The 23,639-nt window shown below is 42.4% G+C and overlaps 1 long non-coding RNA gene across 1 annotated transcript; it reads right to left on the bottom strand.

The window, feature by feature from the left end:
- Positions 1 to 6,069: 6,069 nt before the first annotated feature.
- Positions 6,070 to 11,647, bottom strand: LOC137433465 (uncharacterized). Its single transcript, XR_013624860.1, has 3 exons — positions 11,275 to 11,647; positions 10,719 to 10,833; positions 6,070 to 6,167 (listed from the first exon to the last, which is right to left on the bottom strand). It is a non-coding gene; the product is annotated as an uncharacterized LOC137433465 (long non-coding RNA).
- Positions 11,648 to 23,639: the final 11,992 nt, after the last annotated feature.

The raw sequence follows: 23,639 nt of genomic DNA, 5'->3' as shown, positions 1-23,639 counted from the left end.
AAACTTCATATGTTTGAGAATGGTTCAAGCTTCATATGTTTGAGAATTGTTCATCAAGCTTCATATGTTTGAGAATTGTTCAAGCTTCATATGTTTGAGAATTGTTCAAACTTCATATGTTTGAGAATTGTTCAAGCTTCATATGTTTGAGAATTGTTCATCAAGCTTCATATGTTTGAGAATTGTTCATCAAGCTTCATATGTTTGAGAATTGTTCAAGCTTCATATGTTTGAGAATTGTTCATCAAGCTTCATATGTTTGAGAATTGTTCATCAAGCTTCATATGTTTGAGAATTGTTCATCAAGCTTCATATGTTTGAGAATTGTTCAAGCTTCATATGTTTGAGAATTGTTCAAACTTCATATGTTTGAGAATTGTTCAAGCTTCATATGTTTGAGAATTGTTCATCAAGCTTCATATGTTTGAGAATTGTTCATCAAGCTTCATATGTTTGAGAATTGTTCAAACTTCATATGTTTGAGAATTGTTCAAGCTTCATATGTTTGAGAATTGTTCATCAAGCTTCATATGTTTGAGAATTGTTCATCAAACTTCATATGTTTGAGATTTGTTCATCAAGCTTCATATGTTTGAGAATTGTTCATCAAGCTTCATATGTTTGAGAATTATTCAAGCTTCATATGTTTGAGAATTGTTCAAACTTCATATGTTTGAGAATGGTTCAAGCTTCATATGTTTGAGAATTGTTCATCAAGCTTCATATGTTTGAGAATTGTTCATCAAGCTTCATATGTTTGAGATTTGTTCATCAAGCTTCATATGTTTGAGAATTGTTCATCAAGCTTCATATGTTTGAGAATTATTCAAGCTTCATATGTTTGAGAATTGTTCAAACTTCATATGTTTGAGAATGGTTCAAGCTTCATATGTTTGAGAATTGTTCATCAAGCTTCATATGTTTGAGATTTGTTGAAGCTTCATATGTTTGTTCTTAAAATTCATTTATAGTTTTGCACCGATAGAAAATTCATTTATAGTTTTGCACCGATAGAAAATTCATTTTGGCATGTTGTGCCATCTCCATCGATGTTAAGGAATTTTAACTTTATTAAGAGACCAAGGCCTGGTTTATGTGCCTTCACAAGATGATCTTCGAAATATTCACCTCCAGGTTTTTTTTTTTTTTTTTTTGTTTTTTTTTGTATACAAGATCGAGGCTCGTGAAAGAGCGAACATTAATCACACAGAAAGACAAACAGACACATAAAACAAATAACATCGGGAGCGGTAGACAAGATGGGGAGAGAGGGGGAAGGACACAAACACAACATTTGAGAGCAGGGACCGAGAGACATGGAGACATCGAGAGATCTGTGGGAGGGAGAGGGCTTTGGGGGGGAGGCATGTGAAGGGGGGGAGGCATGTGAAGGGGGGGAGGCATGTGAAGGGGGGGGGTGGGAGAGGTATAAACATATGGACACTGCCAGGATTTCCAGGAAATAAGTTGGAATTTCAAACAAGGTGGATCTGGGGTGAATTAGTGGGGGTAGAAAAGATCAAGGTTATGGATGGGGGAAGATAAGAGATGGTGGTGAACAGCTGTTTTAAAGACCTGGAGGGAGGAGAGGGATTGAAGGGAGTGTGGGAGTTTGTTCCACAGGCGGGAGAAAAGAGGAATGAAAGAGTGAAGGTGAGCAGAGAGCCCAGATTTCGGCAGTTTAACCATCAGAGGGTTGCTGGCAGATCTTGTGCGACCTGTAGGAATATTTGGGGGACAGAGCACAGAGAGAGCTGGGGGAGCAAGGCCGGAGAGGAGTCGGTAGAAGACAGAAAGACCACCTACCTGCCTGCGGTGAGTGAGTGAAAGGCCCTCAGAGATAGCTTCATCGCGGGAGATTCCAATGATTTTGAAAGCTTTGGATTCAACAGCGTGAAGCCGAGCCAGGTGTGAGGCAGGAGCACCAGCCCATAGGGGAGAACAGTATTCCATTGAGCTGCGGATGAAAGCCTTGTAAGTGGTGAGGAGCTCAGGTGTGCCGAGGAAGGACTTCGCACGACGGAGGATGCCCAGTCGGCGACTGGCTTTGGAGGCCAGCTTGGAAATGTGGTTTTCCCAAGAAAGATCATGGCAGATAGTGAGACCCAAAAGCTTGAGTGACAGAACTTCTTGGAGAGGATTGTTGAGAAAGTAGATGGGAGGGTTGTCCAGTCGATCTTTTCGGAGAGACATAGTAAGAGAGTGAGATTTGGCAGGATTGAAAGACATGTTCCACTTGTTTGACCAGTCTGTGATTTTGTCCAGGTCTTCAGAGAGTGAGGAGGCTGCAGACTGCCGATCTGAGGGAAGAGGAATGGAGCGGCAGAGAGTGGAGTCATCAGCAAAGAGATAGAGAGGATTTTCCAGAGAGTCAGAGAGATCATTGATAAAGACCAGAAAAAGCACAGGGCCCAGCACACTTCCTTGGGGAACTCCAGCCTGAACAGGAAGGGGAGATGAGAGAAATCCATTCAGGGCCACACGTTGACTACGACCAGAGAGGAAGTCCGCAAGCCATGCATGGAGATTTCCATGGATACCATAGGAGGAGAGTTTGGTGAGCAGAGCTGGGTGCCAGACCGTATCAAAGGCCCTTGATATGTCAAGGGAGACAGCTCTGATTTCCTGTTTGGCATTGAGGACCTCCATCCATTGTTGAGACAGCAGAAGCAGCATGTCCAGAGTAGAGTGACCTGGTCTGAAACCAAATTGATGATCAGAGATCAAGCCATTGGAGAAGAGGAAAGATTTCATATCCGAAGCAATGATGGATTCCATGACTTTGCTGATAATTGGGAGCAGGCTGATTGGTCTGTAGTTGCAAGGATCTGTTTTTGCACCTTTTTTGTGTAAAGCGGTAATGTTAGCTGATTTCCAGGATGCTGGCAGATGACCTTGAGCAAAAGATAGGGTGAAAAGAACAGAGAGAGGGTGAGATAGAGCGGCAGAGCAGGATTTTAAGACCCGTGGGCTGATGCCGTCTGGTCCAGTTGCAGAATCAGAGTCGAGGTTTGACAAAAACTCCTCCACCTTGTCAGGAGAGAAGGACACAGAGTCCAGGAGCAGTTGGGTTTGACTGGGAAAGGTGGGAACAGAGAGAGATGGGTTTGGGACTAAGGATTTCGAGGCGAACACAGAGTTGAGGCATTCGGCTTTGTCACGTGCGATGTCAACTGTGTGGCCATTTGAGGTAAGGGAGGGGATGGAGGGGGAACAAACACCAGAAACGGATTTGACCAGACGCCACCAGGATTTGGAGGAAGGAGACAGGTTTGAGAGTTCATTCTTGAGTGAGGAGAGATAGTGCTTCCTGGCACTCCTGAGGGTAGACACACACTTGTTCCGAGCTTGGTGGAAGGAACTGAGATTTCCTTCAGTTGGATTAGCCTTCCAAGAGGCAAAGGCAAGTTGTTTCAGGGCAACTGCCTCACCACAAGATTCAGTGTACCATGGACGGGAGGAAGGGTAAGACAATTGAAGGCGAGATGGGATAAATCTGTGCATGAGAGAGATCAGTTTGCTTTGGAAGAATTCCCAGGAAGAATTGATGTCAGAGGCAGTGGAGATGGGAGACCAATCCAGACGATTGATGGCTGCTTGAAGACCGTCCCAGTCGGCCTGAGTGAAATGCCAGACTCGTCGACGCTGAGGAGGCTCTCTGAGAATGGCCAGAGAGATGTCCACTTTGACAAGCACATGATCAGAAGAACCGATTGGAGCAGAAGAAGAGCAGCAGACATTAGCAGGGAAGTTTGTCATAACCAAGTCTAGAAGAGAAGATACTCCATTGGCTGAGATCCGGGTCGGGAAATTGACAGATTGTGTCAATCCCAGTGAGTCACAGAAGTCCTTTGCTGAGGTGCCATGACTAGTGAGAGAGGAACCCACACCCAACCAGGTGGCATGATGACAGTTGAAGTCACCACATATGAGGAAGAGAGAGTTGGGATGAGTGGATAGAAGTTGGTCCATGTTGTCAGACATTGAAATGTAGATGGAGTCATCACTGTTTGGGGGACGGTACAGAACACATATGAACAAAAGGTGGGAGCGGAGAGGAAGCCGTAACCAGAGGTACTCCTGCGGGTGAGGAGGAAAGAGAGCAGTGCAAGGAGAGTGAGGAAGAGAGTTTTTGACAAAGATAGCCACCCCACCACCAGGCCGAGGCTCAGGTCTAATCATACCGGAGGAGGGAGTAACCAGGAAGAGATATTAAGGAATCAGAGACATCTTGAAGGAGGAAAGTCTCTGTTAAGCAGATCAAGTCTGGATTGTCAGAAGCAACCTGTATGGAGAGATCAGTCAGGTTTGAGCGAAGGCCCCGGATGTTTGAGGTCCATACCGTTAATGAAGAGAGAGGGGGAGCATCGGGTACAGGACAGGGGAGGGGAGGAGTAGGGTAAGATGAAGGATGAGAGGGGGAGGTAGGGAGAGCAGTTGATAGTGTTTCAGATGTTGCAGAAGAGTTCCAAGAAAGGGAAGGATGAGGAGGATGAAAGGTTTGCTGGTGAATGGATGCGGCACAGTGAGGGGTTGTTTGAGGGGGGGCAGAGGAAAGTAGAAGGTTTGGGGGGGTGGAGGTATGAGATAGAAGGGAGACGAAGTGGGGAGGAGGCAGCTTGGAGGAGGAGGGGGGAGGAGAGAGAATTGGAGAGGAATGGTATGTGGGGAGAATTGAATGGGAGGGATTGGGGGGGAGTTTTGAAGGGCAGGAGTGAGGGGGGAGTTTAGGAGGGGAGGGGCAAGGGGGGAGTTTTGGAGGGAAGGGGAAAGGGGGGAGATCAGGAGTGGAGGGGCAAGGGGGGAGTTCAGGAGTGGAGGGGCAAGGGGGGAGTTTAAGAGTGGAGGGGCAAGGGGGAAGTTTCGGAGTGTAGGTGCAAGGGGGGGGGGATTTGGATGGGAGGGGCAAGAGGGGAGTTTAGAAAGTGGATGATTAATGAAAGACGAACATTGATAACAAATTGGGTTTGTTGTGATTTTCAAGTTAGCAATCCGGTTCAGGATGATGGAGGAGGGATGGAATGAATGTGAATTTAGACCATGTAGTGAGGGAGACGTATAAGATATTGAATTTCTTTTTTTTGAAGTGGAATGAGTTGGAGAGGAAATTGAGAAAAGCCTTTTAAATAGGAAGAAAAACAGTGTGTTGTAATATACCACTGAATAAAAAACAGAAGGGGAAAGGTTAAACATATTTAAAAATATTTAAACAGAACTATGAACAATCTTATATGCACAAAAATACCAACGGGGGGAGAGCCGAGAGGGACCACCACGAGTCACGTGAACAGGGCAAATGGTGGATGGCAAGGAGATAATGGGGGTGGGGCGAACAGCACACCTGGACAGAAAATACAGGATGAGACAACAGTACACGTGGAGAAAATAAAATAAATGTTTTTGGTTTTTTTTTGTTTTTTTTGGGGGGGGGGGGGGTGGGGATTTAGAACGTTAGACAGTATTATGTTCGGGGTAGAAGGGAAAAAACCAAGAGCCAAGCAAAACACACTTAAGTTAACAAAACACTGACGGGGGTACAACTACAGTACAAGGCCACACACGAGGAGCAGAACACGATTAATTAAATACGAGTTACAGGAAATTCAAACCAAAACTAACTATAATCAAACAATATCACATGGACGATAAAATAACGAATTGAAATTTGACAATCTATCTGGGGAAATGGGGGAGAAACACGTGGTCGAAGAACGAACGAACGAATAAGAAAGAATAAACGAATGAGCACAGAGAAGGTAATGTCTTTTTTTTTTGTTTTTTTGAGTTGAGATTTACATAAGGAAGTAGGCTTTGGGGTGGAAAGACTGCGAAAACAGAGAACGAAAGTTATTGGATCACAAACGACAGGCGCTGAGAGAAAAACAAAGCCTCAAGGTTGACACAGTGTACACTGTACAGGGCCTCGAGACGACACGAATTAACGCGATTTTCAATACAGGTATGAAAGATTTGCACCGAAAATCTTTGACGGGACAATATACGTACATACACCATAAAAGAAATACAGTTATAACGAAAATACAAATTGGAACAATGACTTAACTTCGATTTCGATGGAGAGCGTGGAGACCTGCGAAAAAACGAACCGTCGCCAGCAAGACCGGAAACGGAAGTGAGGTTTCCACAACTCATGCCTCTGTGTCGTCCTATGAAGGGGAAGGGCATTCAAAAGTTTTCAGCTGGAGCTACTACCCCAGTCGAAGAAACGCCAGTTATTGGTTTTATTTTTTATCATTGGCTCTGTTAAAATACTGTGAACCCGTTTTATTCCCACCTTGAGGGACCAACTGGAGAAAGTTTTCGTTGGGGCCCATAAGGGGGGTGGGGGCGGCGGGGAGGGGGACACTAGTCGTTTCACAAATGGAGTTGCCAGGCCTGGGGTTTGATTAAAGTCTATTACGCGTCTATTCTGCGCAAAATGCACCATGGTGGGATTTTTCATCTCCACTAAGCAGCCTCAGGCTTAAAGTTGTTCCAATGGTAGCACAGAAGACGTGCCTTCCAGCAATGGGTGTTGGTGAATGGCCAGGCACGCGGGGCACCAGATAAACAGTTTATAGTTAGGTGGAGATTCTAACTCCGGTGAGACAGCCCAGAAGTGAAGTGCTTTTTCAATGCCCCACGTATCCAGCAATCCTAATCCTGTATATGTGCAGAGTTTCAAAAAGTACCCTATTGGGGTTTTCCTTTGCACATTAATTCTAATGTTTTGTAAATATTCGAATGCACCTTCTCTTGTAGTGGCAAAAGGACCAGTGGAAGCATCGCACTCAGGGTCACCTGTTTGATGTTTCCATCCCAGCCGTATGCCTCATTAAAGTCTCAAGGAGTTAGAAGGACAACCAAAGAGAACACCATCAACGGTATTGCGGCTAGTTTAAACAGTCGTTTGGGAATGGTTAAGCAATGTATCAACAGCTATTCATAACAACGTCTGGAATGGCATTTTAAAATGCTCCCCAGGGTTGGAAGGCATGTTAAAGTTTGTATTTATCTTTCATTCCACCGAGACCACATTGCCTGGAGATGGGCAGGCATTCGTCTCGACAGAGGGCAGTGCATCATAAAGACTGGAACGAGATCGAAAGGTGAGATAGGCCATGCCATTAAACCAACATCTTATCTGCAGTGGCCGATGGAAGGCCACCAAGGAGGAAGTGTAGTTCCATAGCATTTAGCAAGCATTCCAGAGTTGCACAAGTTATTGAGGATATTTCCTGCCTGGATTGCAACAGAGGGAATTGCAAATGCCTCTTCGAGCCACTACAGCAGCAGGAAACAATTTTTTTTGTTTGCAAGAGACCTAGATGGTGCTTTTTGTTGCAGGCAGGGGTCAAATCGCCTCAAGGTCAGAAGGCTGGCTACGATACTCAGCCATTGCAAGCACAGTGGAGAGATATAAATTGCTTGCAATCTGGCCACGAAGCAGCAGATCATTACACTTTAGAACGCAGACAAGTTGCACAGACATCGAATTGTGTTGCAACAAGTTATTACCCGAACAAAAACCGAATCACGGAAACACTGTCGTGTTTCTCAATCTAGCTATACCACTAAGCGTGTCGAAGCATATTACAAGTGCAGAGCTACATTCAATGATAAGCACTAGCATGCATGGCCAGAATTGGCAACTGGTATTTAAAAATGACTAAAACTATAAAACTAACGCAAACTAAAAAAATGAACCGACCATGGTAGCACAATCAGGGAAGATTTCAGCTTCACACCTGTTATTCATTCATTCCTTTGACAAACACGTCTTACTGTACTTCATTGCTGGCATGGCAGGACCCATACTTACCTAGAATAGCACAGTCTGGGGCAATTGGATGTATCAAACAAGACATCAAAGAGAGTCATCGAGGACGATTCATACTACCACCCTTAGCCACCACAGGAAAACAGCATACCTGCAAACTACCTGTTACTTCAGACATTTCTATAGGTCGTCAAAAATAATAATAATAATAATAATAACAATAATAATAAAGATATTTTGAATGATGAGTGGCCACCTGTACACATGCTTTTCAAGGAAAAACCTCTACAAGGAAGATGACATCTGATTTAGAACACCAAGACCATCAGCACACAATGGCCTGCCCTTACGAAATGTGCTATTTTCGACAGGGACATCACAATATCAACAACAGGCAGTTTAAGGCCATTTTCCCTGCTAGAGCAGGGGTTAGCCTTGCGGTCCCCATGACAATCTTCTCCATTTTGCCCTATTTTCTGCATCTCTCCTTGTTAACCCCCTTGCCCGCATTTCTTCTTCCACCATCTTTAGCCAAGTCTTTCTCGGTCTTCCCCGTCCTCTACTTCCTTCTACATTCATTTCCATCACTCTTCTCAACCAGTCACTTTCATCCCTCAACACATGACCAAACCATCTCAACCTGTTCATCTTCACAGCATCCATCACAGGCTCTATTCCCATCATCTTTCACAATTCATCATTTGGCTTCCTCTCTCTCAACGATACTCCGCACATTCATCGAACCATTCGCATTTCCACCCTTTCCAACTTTCGTTGCTGCTCTACGTTCATTACCCATGTCTCGCTCACAGAAATCATAACACTTCTCACACATGCAGCATACACCTTTCCCTTCAGCTTCAACGACACTCCCCTCCTCGTCAGCACACCACTCAGTTCCCGAAACGTCTTCCATGCACATCTCACTCGAGCAACCATTGCCGAGTCTGATCCACCTTCTCCATTCAGCATGTCTCCGAGTTAGCAAAAATTTGTTCACACCTTCCAGCTTCATGCTGTCTCCAAGATCCAACTCAACATTTCCTCCAGCTGCTGCTCCCTCTGTGCACACCTTACACTTGAATGTAGCTCCCACACTGGTTAATGACCCTCTCAAACCACTACATTTTTGATGAACCCACTCAGCGCACATTGTACATTGAATGGAGTTCACCCCGACACCCTTCCTGCACACAGCACAGGGCCACTTCCCAGTTCTTTCCAGCTCACCACATGCTTTACCACTTGCCATCACCTTCGTCTTTCCGATATTCACCTTCAGACCCTTTGTCTCCATACATTCCTTCCACTTGTTCATCTTCTCCTTCAGTCCATCCATACTTTCTGCAATCAACACCAGATCATCTGCATACAACAACTCCCACGGTAAACCCTCCTTTACGGTCTGAGCCAGCACCTCCATCACAGCTACAAATCGTAGTGGACATAGTACCGACCACTGATGCACTCCCACCTTTACCTCAAACTCACCACCGTTTCCGTCCTTCATCCTTACAGCTGTGCACTCTCTTTTGTACATTGCCATCACTACTCTGATCAACCATTCCTCCACTCCTAACTTCCTTAATGCCCATGTCACTACTTCACATGGAACCCTATCGAATGCTTTCTCCAGATCAACAAACCCAAGAAACAACTTCTTCCTCTTCTCCATCTACTTCTCCTGCAACTGCCTTACAATAAAAAGCGCGTCTGTCGTTCCTCTTCCTGGCATAAATCCAAACAGCATTTCGTCGATCTTCACTTTCTTCCTTATCCTCCTCTCGAACACCCTTTCCAATACCTTCATTCCATGCTCCAATAACTTTATCACTCGATACGAGCCACAGTCCAGAGGGTCACCTTTCCCCTTGTATAGAGGGACGAGGGTACTCAGTTCCCAATCGACAGGGAGCATAATCCTCGTTATTGTTCTATCAGGCAGATAATTATTAACCCTTTCATTTCGAAGTGTGCTTGTCATTCGGTAAAGTTAGTAGCAATGTATAAGTGCACGTCAACAGCTACCATTTGGGTTTGTAACAAACGGTGGTGCTGAACCTCGGAGCATACAGATTAAGCACGAGGATGACTACCTGATCTGCATTGGATTTTTAAATCTCAGATGGAAACTAGAACGACACTCAGTATGCGTGTTTGTTGGTGAGGCAAAAACGCATACCTCTCCCAGGCTGAACATTTTACGTTTTGTATCCCACGGACAGGCTGGATCTGGATTCGGACCTGAACCAAAATCGAATTGGCTTGTTCTTGTCACCTAAGCAACTCGTCCAGCAAGTTTGTTACAAGTCATCCACAACATTTTGAAATATCGTGCTATATATCATTTTTGGCCAATCTCTCAAAGGTGAAGATTTTTTTTTTAATCCAGATCTTCAACAAAATCAAATATATTCACCGTCGTCACACACCCAACCTGTCCACCAAGTCTCGTCCGAATCTGTCCACACCTTTTTGAGATATCGTGCAATTGTTTTTGGCCCGATCTCTCAATGGTGAAGAATCACTTTTAAAATTCTGATCCAGATCCGTATTTTGATCTTCGCCAAAATTTAATCAATTCTTCCTCGTCACACACCCAACCTTTCCACCAAATTTTGGTGGAATGCGTCCACAACGTTGAGATATCCTGCCCAGACAAACAAGTGAAAACATAACCTCCATCTACCTTCAATGGCAGAGGCAAAAACAGAGGAATCCTGAAAGCGTCACAATTTACACCTGTGCACACTCCAAATTAGTTTGTGTCCAGCGGACTAGAGGAGTACTTTGCTAATAATTACATAGGCAAAGCAAATAAATAAACTCTACACCTTCGAGAAATAGCTCAACCTGGAAAAGCACCTGAAAAAGTCAAAGTCAGCAAATACACCTTTTTAGTGGTTACATTCATTGCAAAAGCAAGCAATTGCCAAACCTGTTGTTGGCTTAACGGTAAAGGTGGGTAGCTTGAGATCTTTGGGTCTCGAGGTCGAACCCCTGTCGCGCTGTTGAATTAACACCAGGTGGGTTGACTCAGCCTGTCATCCTTCCTCGGTCGGCAAAATACGTACCAGCTGACTTGTAATGGGGGCACTGCATCAGCAGCACAGCACCACGGGCAATGCCGCAGCCAGCTACATCCAAACAATCACATTGTATACCGGAGTTACTTACATTCAGTAAACGAGTTCGTTTCATCGCTATTCCTGCCATGGTTGGCGAAGCTAACACCTCCATAGATTGCAGCCCTGTTTATCGGTCCCGATACAGTATACGAGCTGGAAAGGGTTAAATCACCCGAACCAGGTATGCAGAGTGCCCGAGCAAGTTATTCACAAATTTTAGTTTTTTGGCAAAATGCAAAACAATCTGCGAGTACGCATTACGAGCTATTGGTGAACATCGTCAAGGAATTCTTGTAATTAATTAATTATTTCAGCCTCTGGGTTCCTCACAATTCATTATCAACACACAGAGCACACAAAACGTACACAACTTGGCCAAGCTGGCCACGAGGATCCACACGGCGATGAAGTACGGCTCCTTGACATGCTTCCAATGAAGACCGACCACCTCGAAGCCGCCAGGTGCGTCGTGCCCCTCCGCATTGGAACCGTGCTCTTCGGCCCGGCCGGGGGGCGCGGGTCGAGGGTCCAGGCTCGGCGCGGAGGTCGCCAAGGTGGGCCGGAAACACAGAAGGACTAGCAGGACCGAAACGGTTGGAAAGCGTGCCGCGCGACGGCGGCGAACGTCACGACGAGCCATGAATGAATGAATGAATGAGGAATGAACACCTCGAGATGGTAAGTCGCGGTCGACCCCGAACCCAGATCCTCTCCCTTCGCTTACGCTCGAAGCCCCCGAGCATTGACAGGGACTGTACACGCGCAGCCACGTTTATATTCCCGGTGCGAGCGCTGATTGGCCGGAACGAATTAAAACCTCCCAGTCACTGACCTTTACCTGCAGGAGTATTCAAAGTTAAAACGATGCGTAATATAATACCTTCGTTCAAATCAGCCAATGGCTGATGCAGCGGCGGCACCGAACATACACCAACTGATTAATTGCTATTCATCTGATGACGTTTACCTGGGTTATCGATGAAATTATTTATTTTCCTCTTTCGACACTTGGTCATCTCACACTGTGACTGTCGTGACCGTGACCCTCTCCCACGGTGCTGAGTCAGTGTGACAATAATTGATCCTCAATTATTATTATCGATCATCGTCTTCAATCTGCTGTTTCAACGTTCGATCAGCTACAAATTCTTTGTTTTTGGAACAAATAGTACCGTATTGCAAATAGTACAAATAGTACCAATTGAACCCAAATAGAGAGCTAAGCTCTCCATATGGGTTCAATTGTGCACTTTATGGTAAAAGCATGAAATCTCCCACATGTGTAACAGGGGCCAAGACATTACCTTTTCAGATATGGGCCACTTCCTCGAGTGCCCAGGGTGGCCGTAAGAGGTCAATGACCTTTGGCCCTATAATTTGCATACATTATGCATATACAGCCTAAAATGATGACATACTATGAACATCATGTTTGATACCTGAATGCAAAATTACACAAGGTTTTGTTATTTAAACTTAAATGTAGATATTTTACCATCCCAATGTCATCTTAAGGTAATTTAGTGACCTTTGACCTCCTCTGGACATTATCGAGTCAGGCAGGCATCAGGCAAGCATAACTGATCGTGTCAAAGGCGTTTGTGTCAAACACATATCATGTTTGGTATCAAAGTGTAGCAAATACCATGCACATTGCAAAGATGTTACTTAACATGAAATCTGTTCTTAGGTAAAAGTGTCACCAAAAAATCTACTCTGAATTATGTCATGTATTTTGTGTTGCAGATACCGTAGTATTCATGGAAAAATGATAGTGTGTCAGTGAATTAGACTTTCTTTGAATTGCATTAGTCAGCTTCGACTGATCACTTCATTTTTCATTGAAACTTAACTGCTATTTAACACTGAATTGAAAATATATAGAACGCTCATACTCCGTGAAAAGTGTAGCCGCCGTGTCGCCATCTTGGTTAGCACGACTCGACCGACTCGCTCCGCGAGTGAACTACTGGTGAACTACTGGAGTGAATATAGTGACAAAATCATGTGACATACAAAAACAAACATTACATGTACACACGTTGTACACACAGACATGTACATTCTCCCGGCTGCTCACTCTGCCAACCATTTGGGCCTACTTAATAAAGTTGATTACATTTCATCACTTTAGTTTGCATTACTTTGATACGTAATAAAAGGACAGCTAAATTCATGTTTTCAATTTTGACCAAAAACAAATCATTGTGAAATAATTCGGACAGGCTCTTCGCAAGTTTCATGAAAATGTCCCGAGTCCTTCACGCTCCCAAATTAACAATATTTGTCCTCGAATTTTTTTTTTGTGAAAAGGAAAGGATAAAGGAAAGTGTTGTAGTCATTGTGATAGGTTTCCTATTGAAAAACTATCGCACAAAAGGTGAAAAAACGCAATCGCTTTTCGTTCTGAATTACGTGCAAACGCATGACGGAAATCACCATCGCCCAGCATCGAGTGCCAACCAAGATGCGCCCGGCAGCTACATCTCCACCTGTGTGGTGTGAATGGCAATGGTCATTGTACACCGCACCTTTCCTATGCCATCTCCAGGCATTGCAAATCGTCATTGCTGGGCACCGAAGGGGACTCGGCAGTGACGCACGCTGAAAGGGAGTACTCAGTTTTCACTCTGGTTGTTTGTTTTCTTTCTTTCTTTCTTGTTTTCTTGGTTGTCCGGGCGATATCTCAGCCATCCTTTGAGCGAGGAAGCTGAAATTTCGGCACACTAGTGAGCAAGTGCTTTGACAAAAACGGTATTTTTGTACACCGCACCTTTCCTATGCCATCTCCAGGCATTGCAAATCGTCATTGCTGGGCACCGAAGGGGGCTCGGCAGTGACGCACGCTGAAAGGGAGTACTCAGTTTTCACTCTGTTTGTTTGTTTTCTTGTTTTCTTGTTTTCTTGGTTTCTTGTTTTCTTGGTTGTCCGAGCGATATCTCAGCCATCCTTTGAGCGAGGAAGCTGAAATTTCGGCACAGTAGTGAGCAAGTCCTTTGTCAAAAACTCTATTTTTTGTTTTTTGAATAATCAATTAATTGAGGAGTTATTTAATTATTAGCGATTAATTAAGTACTTATTTAATTAATCAAATTTCCTTTCTCTGCTGACCATTAGCTCAGGCACCTTTTGAGTTAGGAAGCTGATATTTGGACATGCCAATGACCAGGTGATTTGGCTGCAAAGGCTATTTTTGATTTATTAATTAATCAATTAATCGATTAATTATCTAATTATTCGTTTAGTGACTAATTTTTTTTTTTTTTTACGTTAAGATTCTGATGAAATGGTGGTGGTTTATGTGTTCTCTGACCGAATTGATTAATAATTTAATTTTTTTATGATTATTATTTATTTATTTTCATTATTAATCATTTATTTATTTTCTTTCTCATTTGGGCAATATCTCAGGCACCTTTTGAGCTCGGAAGCTAAGATTTGGACATGAGTGACCAAGTGATGTGGCTATCAAGGATATTTTTGATTTATTGATCAATCAATTAATCAATTAATTATTTAATTATTCGATTAATTACTAAAAAAAACAAAAAAAAACAGTTACAGATTCTGATGAAATGGTGGTGGTTTATGTGTTCTGTGACCGAATTGATTAATTATTTAATTTTTTAATGATCATTATTTTATTTTTTTCATTATTAATCATTTCTTTATTTTCTTTCTCATTTGGCCAATATCTCAGGCACCTTTTGAGCTGGGAAGCTAATATTTGGACATGACAGTGACCAAGTGATGTGGCTATCAAGGATATTTTTGATTTATTGATTAATCATTTAATCGATTAATTATTTATTGATTAATCGATTAATTATTTATTGATTAATCAATTAATTATTTAATTTTTTCTTAATGACTGATTTAATTAAATTTCTAAAAGATACATCTTCGGATGAAGCACTAGTGGTTTAGTTATGCTATTAGCCAATTGATTATGAAAATATTTTGTGATAATCTTTTATTGATTTTAATTATACAATTAATCAATCAATTAGTGTTCTATTCTATAGTGTTCTATTACAATCATATTAGTAATCAATTAGTTTTCACTCTCGTTGTTTGTTTTCTTGTTTGTTTTCTTTCTTGCTTTCTTGTTTTCTTGGTTGTCCGGACGATATCTCAGCCATCATTTGAGCTAGGAAGCTAACATTTCGGCACAGTAGTGAGCAAGTCCTTTCTCAAAAACGCTATTTTTTGTTTTTTGATTAATCAATTAATTGAGGAGTTATTTAATTATTAGCGATTAATTAAGTACTTATTTATTTAATCAAATTTCCTTTCTCTTCTGACCATTAACTCAGGCACCTTTTGAGTTAGGAAGCTGATATTTGGACATGCCAATGACCAGGTGATTTGGCTGCAAAGGCTATTTTTGATTTATTAATTAATCAATTAATGAATTAATCGATTAATTATTTAATTATTTGATTATTGACCAAAAAAATTTTTTTTTTTAGTTACAGATTCTGATGAAATGGTGGTGGTTTATGTGTTCTCTGACCGAATTGATTCATAATTTAATATTTTTATGATTATTATTAATTTTTTTTCATTATTAATCATTTATTTATCTTCTTTCTCATTTGGCCAATATCTCAGGCACCTTTTGAGCTCAGAAGCTAATATTTGGACATGAGTGACCAAGTGATGTGGCTATCAAGGATATTTTTGATTTATTGATTAATCAATTCTTAATTAATCAATTAATCAATTAATTATTTAATTATTTGGTTAATGACAAAAACTTTTTTTTTTTTTAAGTTGCAGATTCTGATGAAATGGTGGTGGTTTATGTGTTCTCTGACCGAATTGATTAATAATTTAATTTTTTATGATTATTATTAATTTTTTTTCATTATTAATCATTTATTTATCTTCTTTCTCATTTGGCCAATATCTCAGGCACCTTTTGAGCTCAGAAGCTAATATTTGGACATGAGTGACCAAGTGATGTGGCTATCAAGGATATTTTTGATTTATTGATTAATCAATTATTAATGAATCAATTAATCAATTAATTATTTACTTATTTGGTTAATGACAAATTTTTTTTTTTTTTTAAAGTTGCAGATTCTGATGAAATGGTGGTGGTTTATGTGTTCTCTGACCGAATTGATTAATAATTTAATTTTTTTATGATTATTATTTATTTATTTTCATTATTAATCATTTATTTATCTTCTTTCTCATTTGGCCAATATCTCAGGCACCTTTTGAGCTCAGAAGATAATATTTGGACATGAGTGACCAAGTGATGTGGCTATCAAGGATATTTTTGATTTATTGATTTATCAATTAATCAATGAATCGATTAATTATTTAATTATTCGATTAATTAGTTTAAAAAAAATTTTTCCCCCAGTTACAGATTCTGATGAAATGGTGGTGGTTTATGTGTTCTGTGACCGAGTTTTTTTTTTTTTTTTTGGATACTGAATCGAGGCTCGTGAAAGAGCTAACATTTACCTCACAAACAAATCAACCAGACAAACAAAATATATAAAAAGAGGGAGCGGAAGACAAGATGGTGAGAGAAGGGGAAGCACACAAACACAACATTTGAGAGCAGGGAGATGTGTGGAAGGGAGAGGGCTTGGTGGGAGGAGGCGTGGGAAGGGGGGGGGGGGGGAGGGAGAAGTAAAAACACAAGGACACCAAGGACTTCCAGGACAGAAGTTGGTATTTCAGAAAAGTGGAATTGGGGTGAAATTAGCGGGGGTAGAAAAGATCAAGGTTTTGGATGGGGGAAGATAAGAGATGGTGGTGAACAGCTGTTTTAAAGACCTGGAGGGTGAGTGGGATTGAAGAGAGTGAGGGAGTTTGTTCCAGAGGCGGGAGAAAAGAGGCATGAAGGAGTGAAGGTGAGCAGAGAGTCTTGATTTTGGCAGTTTAACCATAAGAGGGTTGCAGGCAGATCTTGTGCGACCTGTAGGAATATATGCGGGACAGAGCCCAGAGAGAGCTGGGGGGGGGGGGGCAAAGCCAGAGAGGAGTCGGTAGAAGACGGAAAGACCACCAACCTGCCTGCGGTGAGTGAGTGAGAGGCCCTTTAGGGCCCTACTTGGAGTTAGCTTCATCGTGGGAGATTCCAATGATTCTGAATGCTTTGGTTTCAACAGCGTGAATGATTGATAATTTAATTTTTTTCATGATTATTATTTATTTCTTTTCATTATTAATCATTTATTTGTTTTCTTTCTCTTTTTTTTTTTTTTTTTTTTTTTTGTATACTGAATCGAGGCTCGTGAAAGAGCTAACATTTATTTCACAAACAAATCAACCAGACAAACAAAACACACAAAAAGAGGGAGCGGAAGACAAGATGGGGAGAGAAGGGGAAGCACACAACCACAACATTTGAGAGCAGGGAGAAGTGTGGGAGGGAGAGGACTTGGGGGCAGGAGGCGTGGGAGGGGGAGGGCGGGGGGGAGAGGTATAAAACACAAGGGGACCGAAATTAGCGGGGGTAGAAAAGATCAAGGTTTTGGATGGGGGAGGATAAGAGATGGTGGTGAACAGCTGTTTTAAAGACCTGGAGGGTGCAGTGGGATTGAAGAGAGTGAGGGAGTTTGTTCCAGAGGCGGGAGAAAAGAGGAATGAAGGAGTAAAGGTGAGCAGAAAGTCTTGATTTTGGCAGTTTAACCATAAGAGGGTTGCAGGCAGATCTTGTGCGACCTGTAGGAATATTTGGGGGACAGAGCCCAGAGAGGGCTGGGGGGGCAAGGCCAGAGAGGAGTCGGTAGAAGACGTAAAGACCACCAACCTGCCTGTGGTGAGTGAGTGAAAGGCCCTTGGAGTTAGCTTCATCGCGGGAGATTCCAATGATTCTGAACGCTTTGGTTTCAACAGCGTGAAGACGGGCTAGGTGTAAGGCAGGAGCACCAGACCAGAGGGGAGAGCAGTATTCCATAGAGCTGCGGATGAAAGCCTTGTATGTGGTGAGGAGCTCAGGTGTGCCAAGGAAGGACTTCACACGACGGAGGATGCCCAGTCGGCGACTGGCTTTGGAGGCCAGATTTGAAATGTGGTTTTCCCAGGAAAGATCATGGCAAATAGTGAGACCCAAAAGCTTGAGTGACAGAACTTCTTGGAGAGGATTATTCAGAAAGAGGATGGGAGGGTTTTCCAGTCGGTCTTTTCGGAGAGACATCGTAAGAGTGTGAGATTTATCAGGATTGAAAGACAAGTTCCATTTGTTTGCCCAGTCTGTGATTTTGTCCAGGTCTGCAGAGAGTGAGGAGGCTGCAGACTGCCGAACTGAGGGATGAGGAATGGAGCGACAGAGCGTAGAGTCGTCAGCAAAGAGATAGAGAGGATTTTCAAGAGAGTCAGAGAGATCATTGATGAAGACCAGAAAAAGCACAGGGCCCAGAACACTACCTTGGGGAACTCCAGCCTGAACAGGAAGAGGAGATGAGAGAAACCCATTCAGGGCCACACGTTGACTACGACCAGAGAGGAAGTCCGCCAGCCATGCGTGGAGATTTCCATGGATACCAAAGGAGGAGAGTTTGGTGAGCAGAGCAGGGTGCCAGACCGTATCGAAGGCACGTGAAATGTCAAGGGAGACAGCTCTAATTTCCTGTTTGGCATTGAGGACCTCCATCCATTGTTGAGAAAGCAGAAGCAGCATGTCCAGAGTAGAGTGACCAGGTCTGAAACCAAATTGATGATCAGAGATCAAGCCATTGGAGAAGAGGAAAGATTTCATATCTAAAGCAATGATGGATTCCATGACTTTGCTGATAATTGGGAGAAGGCTGATTGGTCTGTAGTTGCTGGGATCTGTTTTTGCACCTTTTTTGTGCAAAGCGGTGATGTTGGCTGATTTCCAAGCAGATGGCAGATGACCTTGAGCAAAAGAGAGGGTGAAGAGAACAGAAAGAGGGAGTGAAAGAGCAGAAGAACATGATTTTAGGACCTGTGGGCTGATGCCGTCAGGACCAGTTGCAGAATCAGAGTCGAGGGTTGACAGAAACTTTTCCACCTTGTCAGGAGGAAAGGACACAGAGTCCAGGAGCAGCTGGGTACGACTGGGTACGGTGGGTACAGAGAGGGATGGGTTTGGGACACAAGATTTAGAGGCAAACACAGAGTTGAGGCATTCAGCTTTTTCACGTGCGGAGTCAGCCGTTAAGCCGTTTGAGGTGAGGGAGGGGATGGAGGGGGAACAAACACCAGAAACAGATTTGACCAGACGCCACCAGGATTTGGAAGATGGAGACAGATAAGAGAGATCGGTCTCGAGAACGGTGAGATATTGTTTCCTGGCTCTCCTGAGGGTGGACACACACTTGTTTCGGGCTTTGTGAAAGGAAATGAGATTTCCTTCCGTTGGATTTGCTTTCCAGGAGACGAAAGCAAGTTGTTTCAGGGCAACAGCCTCACCACAAGACTGCATGTACCATGGATGGGAGGAAGGGTATGACAACTGAAGATGAGATGGGATAAATCTGTGCATGAGAGAGAGCAATTTACTTTGAAAGAATTCCCAGGATGAGTTGATGTCAGAGGCGGTCGAGATGGGAGACCAGTCCAGATGATTGATGGCTGCTTGAAGACCGTGCCAGTTGGCCTGAGTGAAATTCCAGACTCGTCGACGCTGAGGAGGCTCTCTGAGAATGGTCAGAGAGATGTCCACTTTGACAAGCACATGATCAGATGAGCCGATTGGAGCAGAAGAAGAGCAGCAGACATTTTCAGGGAAGTTTGTCATAACCAAATCCAGAAGAGAAGATGCTCCGTTGACTGAGATCCGGGTCGGGAAATTGACAGATTGTGTCAGTCCCAGTGAGTCGCAGAAGTCCTTTGCTGAAGAGCCATGGCTGGTGAGAGAGGTACCCACACCCAGCCAACTGGCATGGTGACAATTGAAATCACCACATATGAGGAAGAGAGAGTTGGGATGGGTAGATAGAAGTTGGGCCATATTATCAGACAGTGAGATGTAGATGGAGTCATCGCTGTTTGGTGGACGGTACAACACACATATGAACAAAAGGTGGGAGCGAAGGGGAAGCCGTAGCCAAAGGTATTCCTGGGGGTGAGGTGGAGAGAGGGCAGTGGAGGGCGAGTGAGGAAGAGAGTTTTTTATAAAGATAGCAACCCCACCTCCAGGACGAGGCTCAGGTCGATCATACCGGAGGAGGGAGTAACCTGTGAGAGATACCAAGGCATCAGAGACATCATGAAGGAGGAAGGTTTCTGTTAAGCAGATCACATCTGGTTTGTCAGAAGCAACCTGTATGGAGAGGTCAGTCAAGTTTGAGCGAAGGCCCCTAATGTTTGAGGTCCATACCGTTAATGAAGAGGAAGGGGGAGCATCGGGTCCAGAACAGGGGGGGGGGGAGGGGTAGGGTAAGATGTGGAAGAGGAGGAAGAGGTAGGGAGAAGTGTGTGTGTATGTTGTGTGTATGTTGAAGGTGTGTCAGAGATTACAGAGATTTCAGAATAGCTTGGAGAAAGGGAAGAATGGGGCGGACAAAAGGTTTGATGGAGATTGGGTGAGGGACAGTGAGGTGTTATTTGAGGAGGGGGGAGAGCGAGGCAGAAGGTTGGGGGAGATGAAGGTGAAAGTTGGAAGGGGGAAGAAGCAGGGAGGATGCTTTGAGGAGGAGGGGTGAGAGGGGAGTCTAGGATGGGAGGAGCGAGGGAGAGTCTCGGAGGGGAGCGGTGTGGGGGGAGTTTAGGAGGGAGGGGAGGGAAGGGGCAAGGGGGGAGATTTGAAAGGGATGGGTGATGGGGAGGATTTGGAGGGGAGGGGTGAGATTGGATTTTGAAAAGTGTACGATTCATGGGAAACGAACATTTTTTGCAAAATGAGTTTGAGACCTTCGAGTCAAAAATATGTTTGAGGACACTGGAGGAGGGGTGGAGTTCTGGATAGTTTAGGGAATGTAGAAAGGAGGAACTGTAAGAGATGGTATTATATATATTTTTTGGAATGAATAGATTTGGTGAGCAAGACGAAAGTATCCTTTTGTAGGAAAAGAAGAAAAGGGTGTTATAATATATGAGAGAAAATAGTTGTTCAGGGGAGAGATTATACATTTCTAACCACGTGATCGCGTGATCGCGAACGAAGAACGAACGAACAAAAAGAACAACAAATAAACGAATAAGACCTGGGAAGAAAATATTTTTTTGGGGTTTTTTTTTTTTTTTTGTGAGTAGAGATATTAAACAAGGAGGTATGGGGTGAACGACTGGGACGAAACAGAGAACGAAAATAATTTCAGCGCATTCGACGAATCGCTGAGAGAAAAACAAATCCACAAGGTCGGAGACGGTACGGTAGCCGAACCGAAGCCTACGAGTACTAGGCCGCAGAATACTCGATACGCATTAACCGACGATTGTGATACATGTACGAAAAATTAGCACCGAAAATTTTCCAAAAGGATATGCTATAGGTACAGACACCGAAAGATAGATACAGTCTCGACAAAAACACAATTGAGAAATATCACTTAGCTTCGAAAGCGTGAGCGCATGGAACAGCTTCGAAAAGACGTGACCTCGCCGTGATCTCGCGAGATCTCCCATTTGGCCAATATCTCAGGTGCCTTTTGAGCTGGAAAGATAATATTTGGACATGACAGTGACCAAGTGATGTGGCTATCAAGGATATTTTTGATTTATTGATTAATCATTTAATCGATTAATTATTTATTGGTGAATCAATTAATTATTTAATTTTTTATTAATGACTTATTTAATTAAATTTCTAAAAGATACATCTTCGGATGAAGCACGAGTGGTTTAGTTATGCTATTAGCCAATTGATTAAGAAAATATTTTGTGGTAATCTTTTATTGATTTTAATTTTACAATTAATCAATCAATTAGCGTACACCTCTCTTTCCCAATGCAGCCTCTATGAGCTGCACTGCGGTATTGCCGGGCGCAAGAGGCGCCCCGGCAATGCCGCGCTGTAGCATATTTAATTATTTGGCATGGGGGGCGGTGTACTTTGAATGTATCTTTACTTGTTGTATACCGCACCTTTCCTATGCCATCTCCAGGCATTGCAAATCGTCACTGCTGGGCACCGAAGGGGGCTCGGCAGTGACGCACGCTGAAAGGGAGTACTCAGTTTTCACTCTCGTTGTTTGTTTGTTTGTTTTCTTGGTTGTTTTCTTGTTTGTTTGTCCGGGCGATATCTCAGCCATCCTTTGAGTGAGGAAGCTGAAATTTCGGCACAATAGTGAGCAAGTCCTTTTTCAAAAACGCTATTTTTTGTTTTTTGATTAATCAAATAATTGAGGAGTTATTTAATTATTAGCGATTAATTAAGTACTTATTTAATTAATCAAATTTCCTTTCTCTTCTGACCATTAACTCAGGCACCTTTTGAGTTAGGAAGCTGATATTTCGACACGCCAATGACCAGGTGATTTGGCTGCAAAGGCTATTTTATATTTATTAATTAATCAATTAATCAATTAATCAATTAATTATTTAATTATTCGATTAATGACTAAAAATATTTTTTTAAGTTACAGATTCTGATGAAATTGTGGTGGTTTATGTGTTCTATTACCGAATTGATTGATGATTTAATTTTTTAATGATTATTATTTATTTATTTTCATTATTAATCATTTATTTATTTTCTTTCTCATTTGGCCAATATCTCAGGCACCTTTTGAGCTCGTTAGCTAATATTTGGACATGAGTGACCAAGTGAGGTGGCTATCAAGGATATTTGTGATTCATTGATTAATCTATTAATCAAGTAATCGATTAATTATTTAATTATTCGATTAATTGCAAAAAAAATATTTTTTTTGCAGTTACAGATTCTGATGAAATGGTGGTGGTTTTTGTGTTCTGTGACCGAATTGATTAATAATTTAAGTTTTTAATGATTATTATTTATTTTCATTATTAATCATTTATTTATTTTCTTTCTCATTTGGCCAATATCTCAGGCACCTTTTGAGCTGGGAAGCTAATATTTGGACATGACAGTGACCAAGTGATGTGGCTATCAAGGATATTTTTGCTTTATTGATTAATCATTTAATCGATTAATTATTTATTGATTAATCGATTAATTATTTATTGATTAATCAAGTAATTATTTAAATTTTTATTAATGATTTATTTAATTAAATTTCTAAAAGATACATCTTCGGATGAAGCACTCGTGGTTTCGTTATGCTATTAGCCAATTGATTAAGAAAATATTTTGTGATAATCTTTTATTGATTTTAATTATACAATTAATCAATCAATTAGCGTACACCTCTCCCTCCCAATGCAGCCTCTATGAGGTGCACTGCGGTATTGCCGGCAATGCCGTGCTGTAGGATATTTAATTATTTGGCATGGGGGCGGTGTACTTTGAATGTATCTGTACTTCTTCTATATATTTTCAGTTCAGTGGTATTTAACCTATTGCCACCTTTCCTTTGTACATTGCAGGTAATACTCACTGTCCTCCTCTCAAGCATCTGCACTCACTGTCCTCCTCTCAAGCACCATCCACAGTACATACTCGCCGTTTAAGCAAAGCAAATGAAAATGAGCAATCCTCAGAACCAATTTGTTTCTTCTGTGATAAACAAGCCGACCATGATGCGCTACATGAGGTGTCCACATACAATTTAGATGAACGTGTTCGCAAATGTGCTTTGCAGCTGAACAACACATCTCTCTTAGCAAAACTCTCACCAGGAGATATGATTGCTTTAGAAGCAAAATACCACAGT

Source organism: Myxine glutinosa, chromosome 10 (assembly GCF_964187855.1).
Source record: "Myxine glutinosa chromosome 10, kmMyxGlut1.1, whole genome shotgun sequence".
In the NCBI taxonomy this organism is placed as follows: domain Eukaryota; kingdom Metazoa; phylum Chordata; class Myxini; order Myxiniformes; family Myxinidae; genus Myxine; species Myxine glutinosa.
The sequence above is the reverse complement of the archived record's forward strand: the minus strand, read 5'-3'. Positions and strand labels throughout refer to the sequence as shown.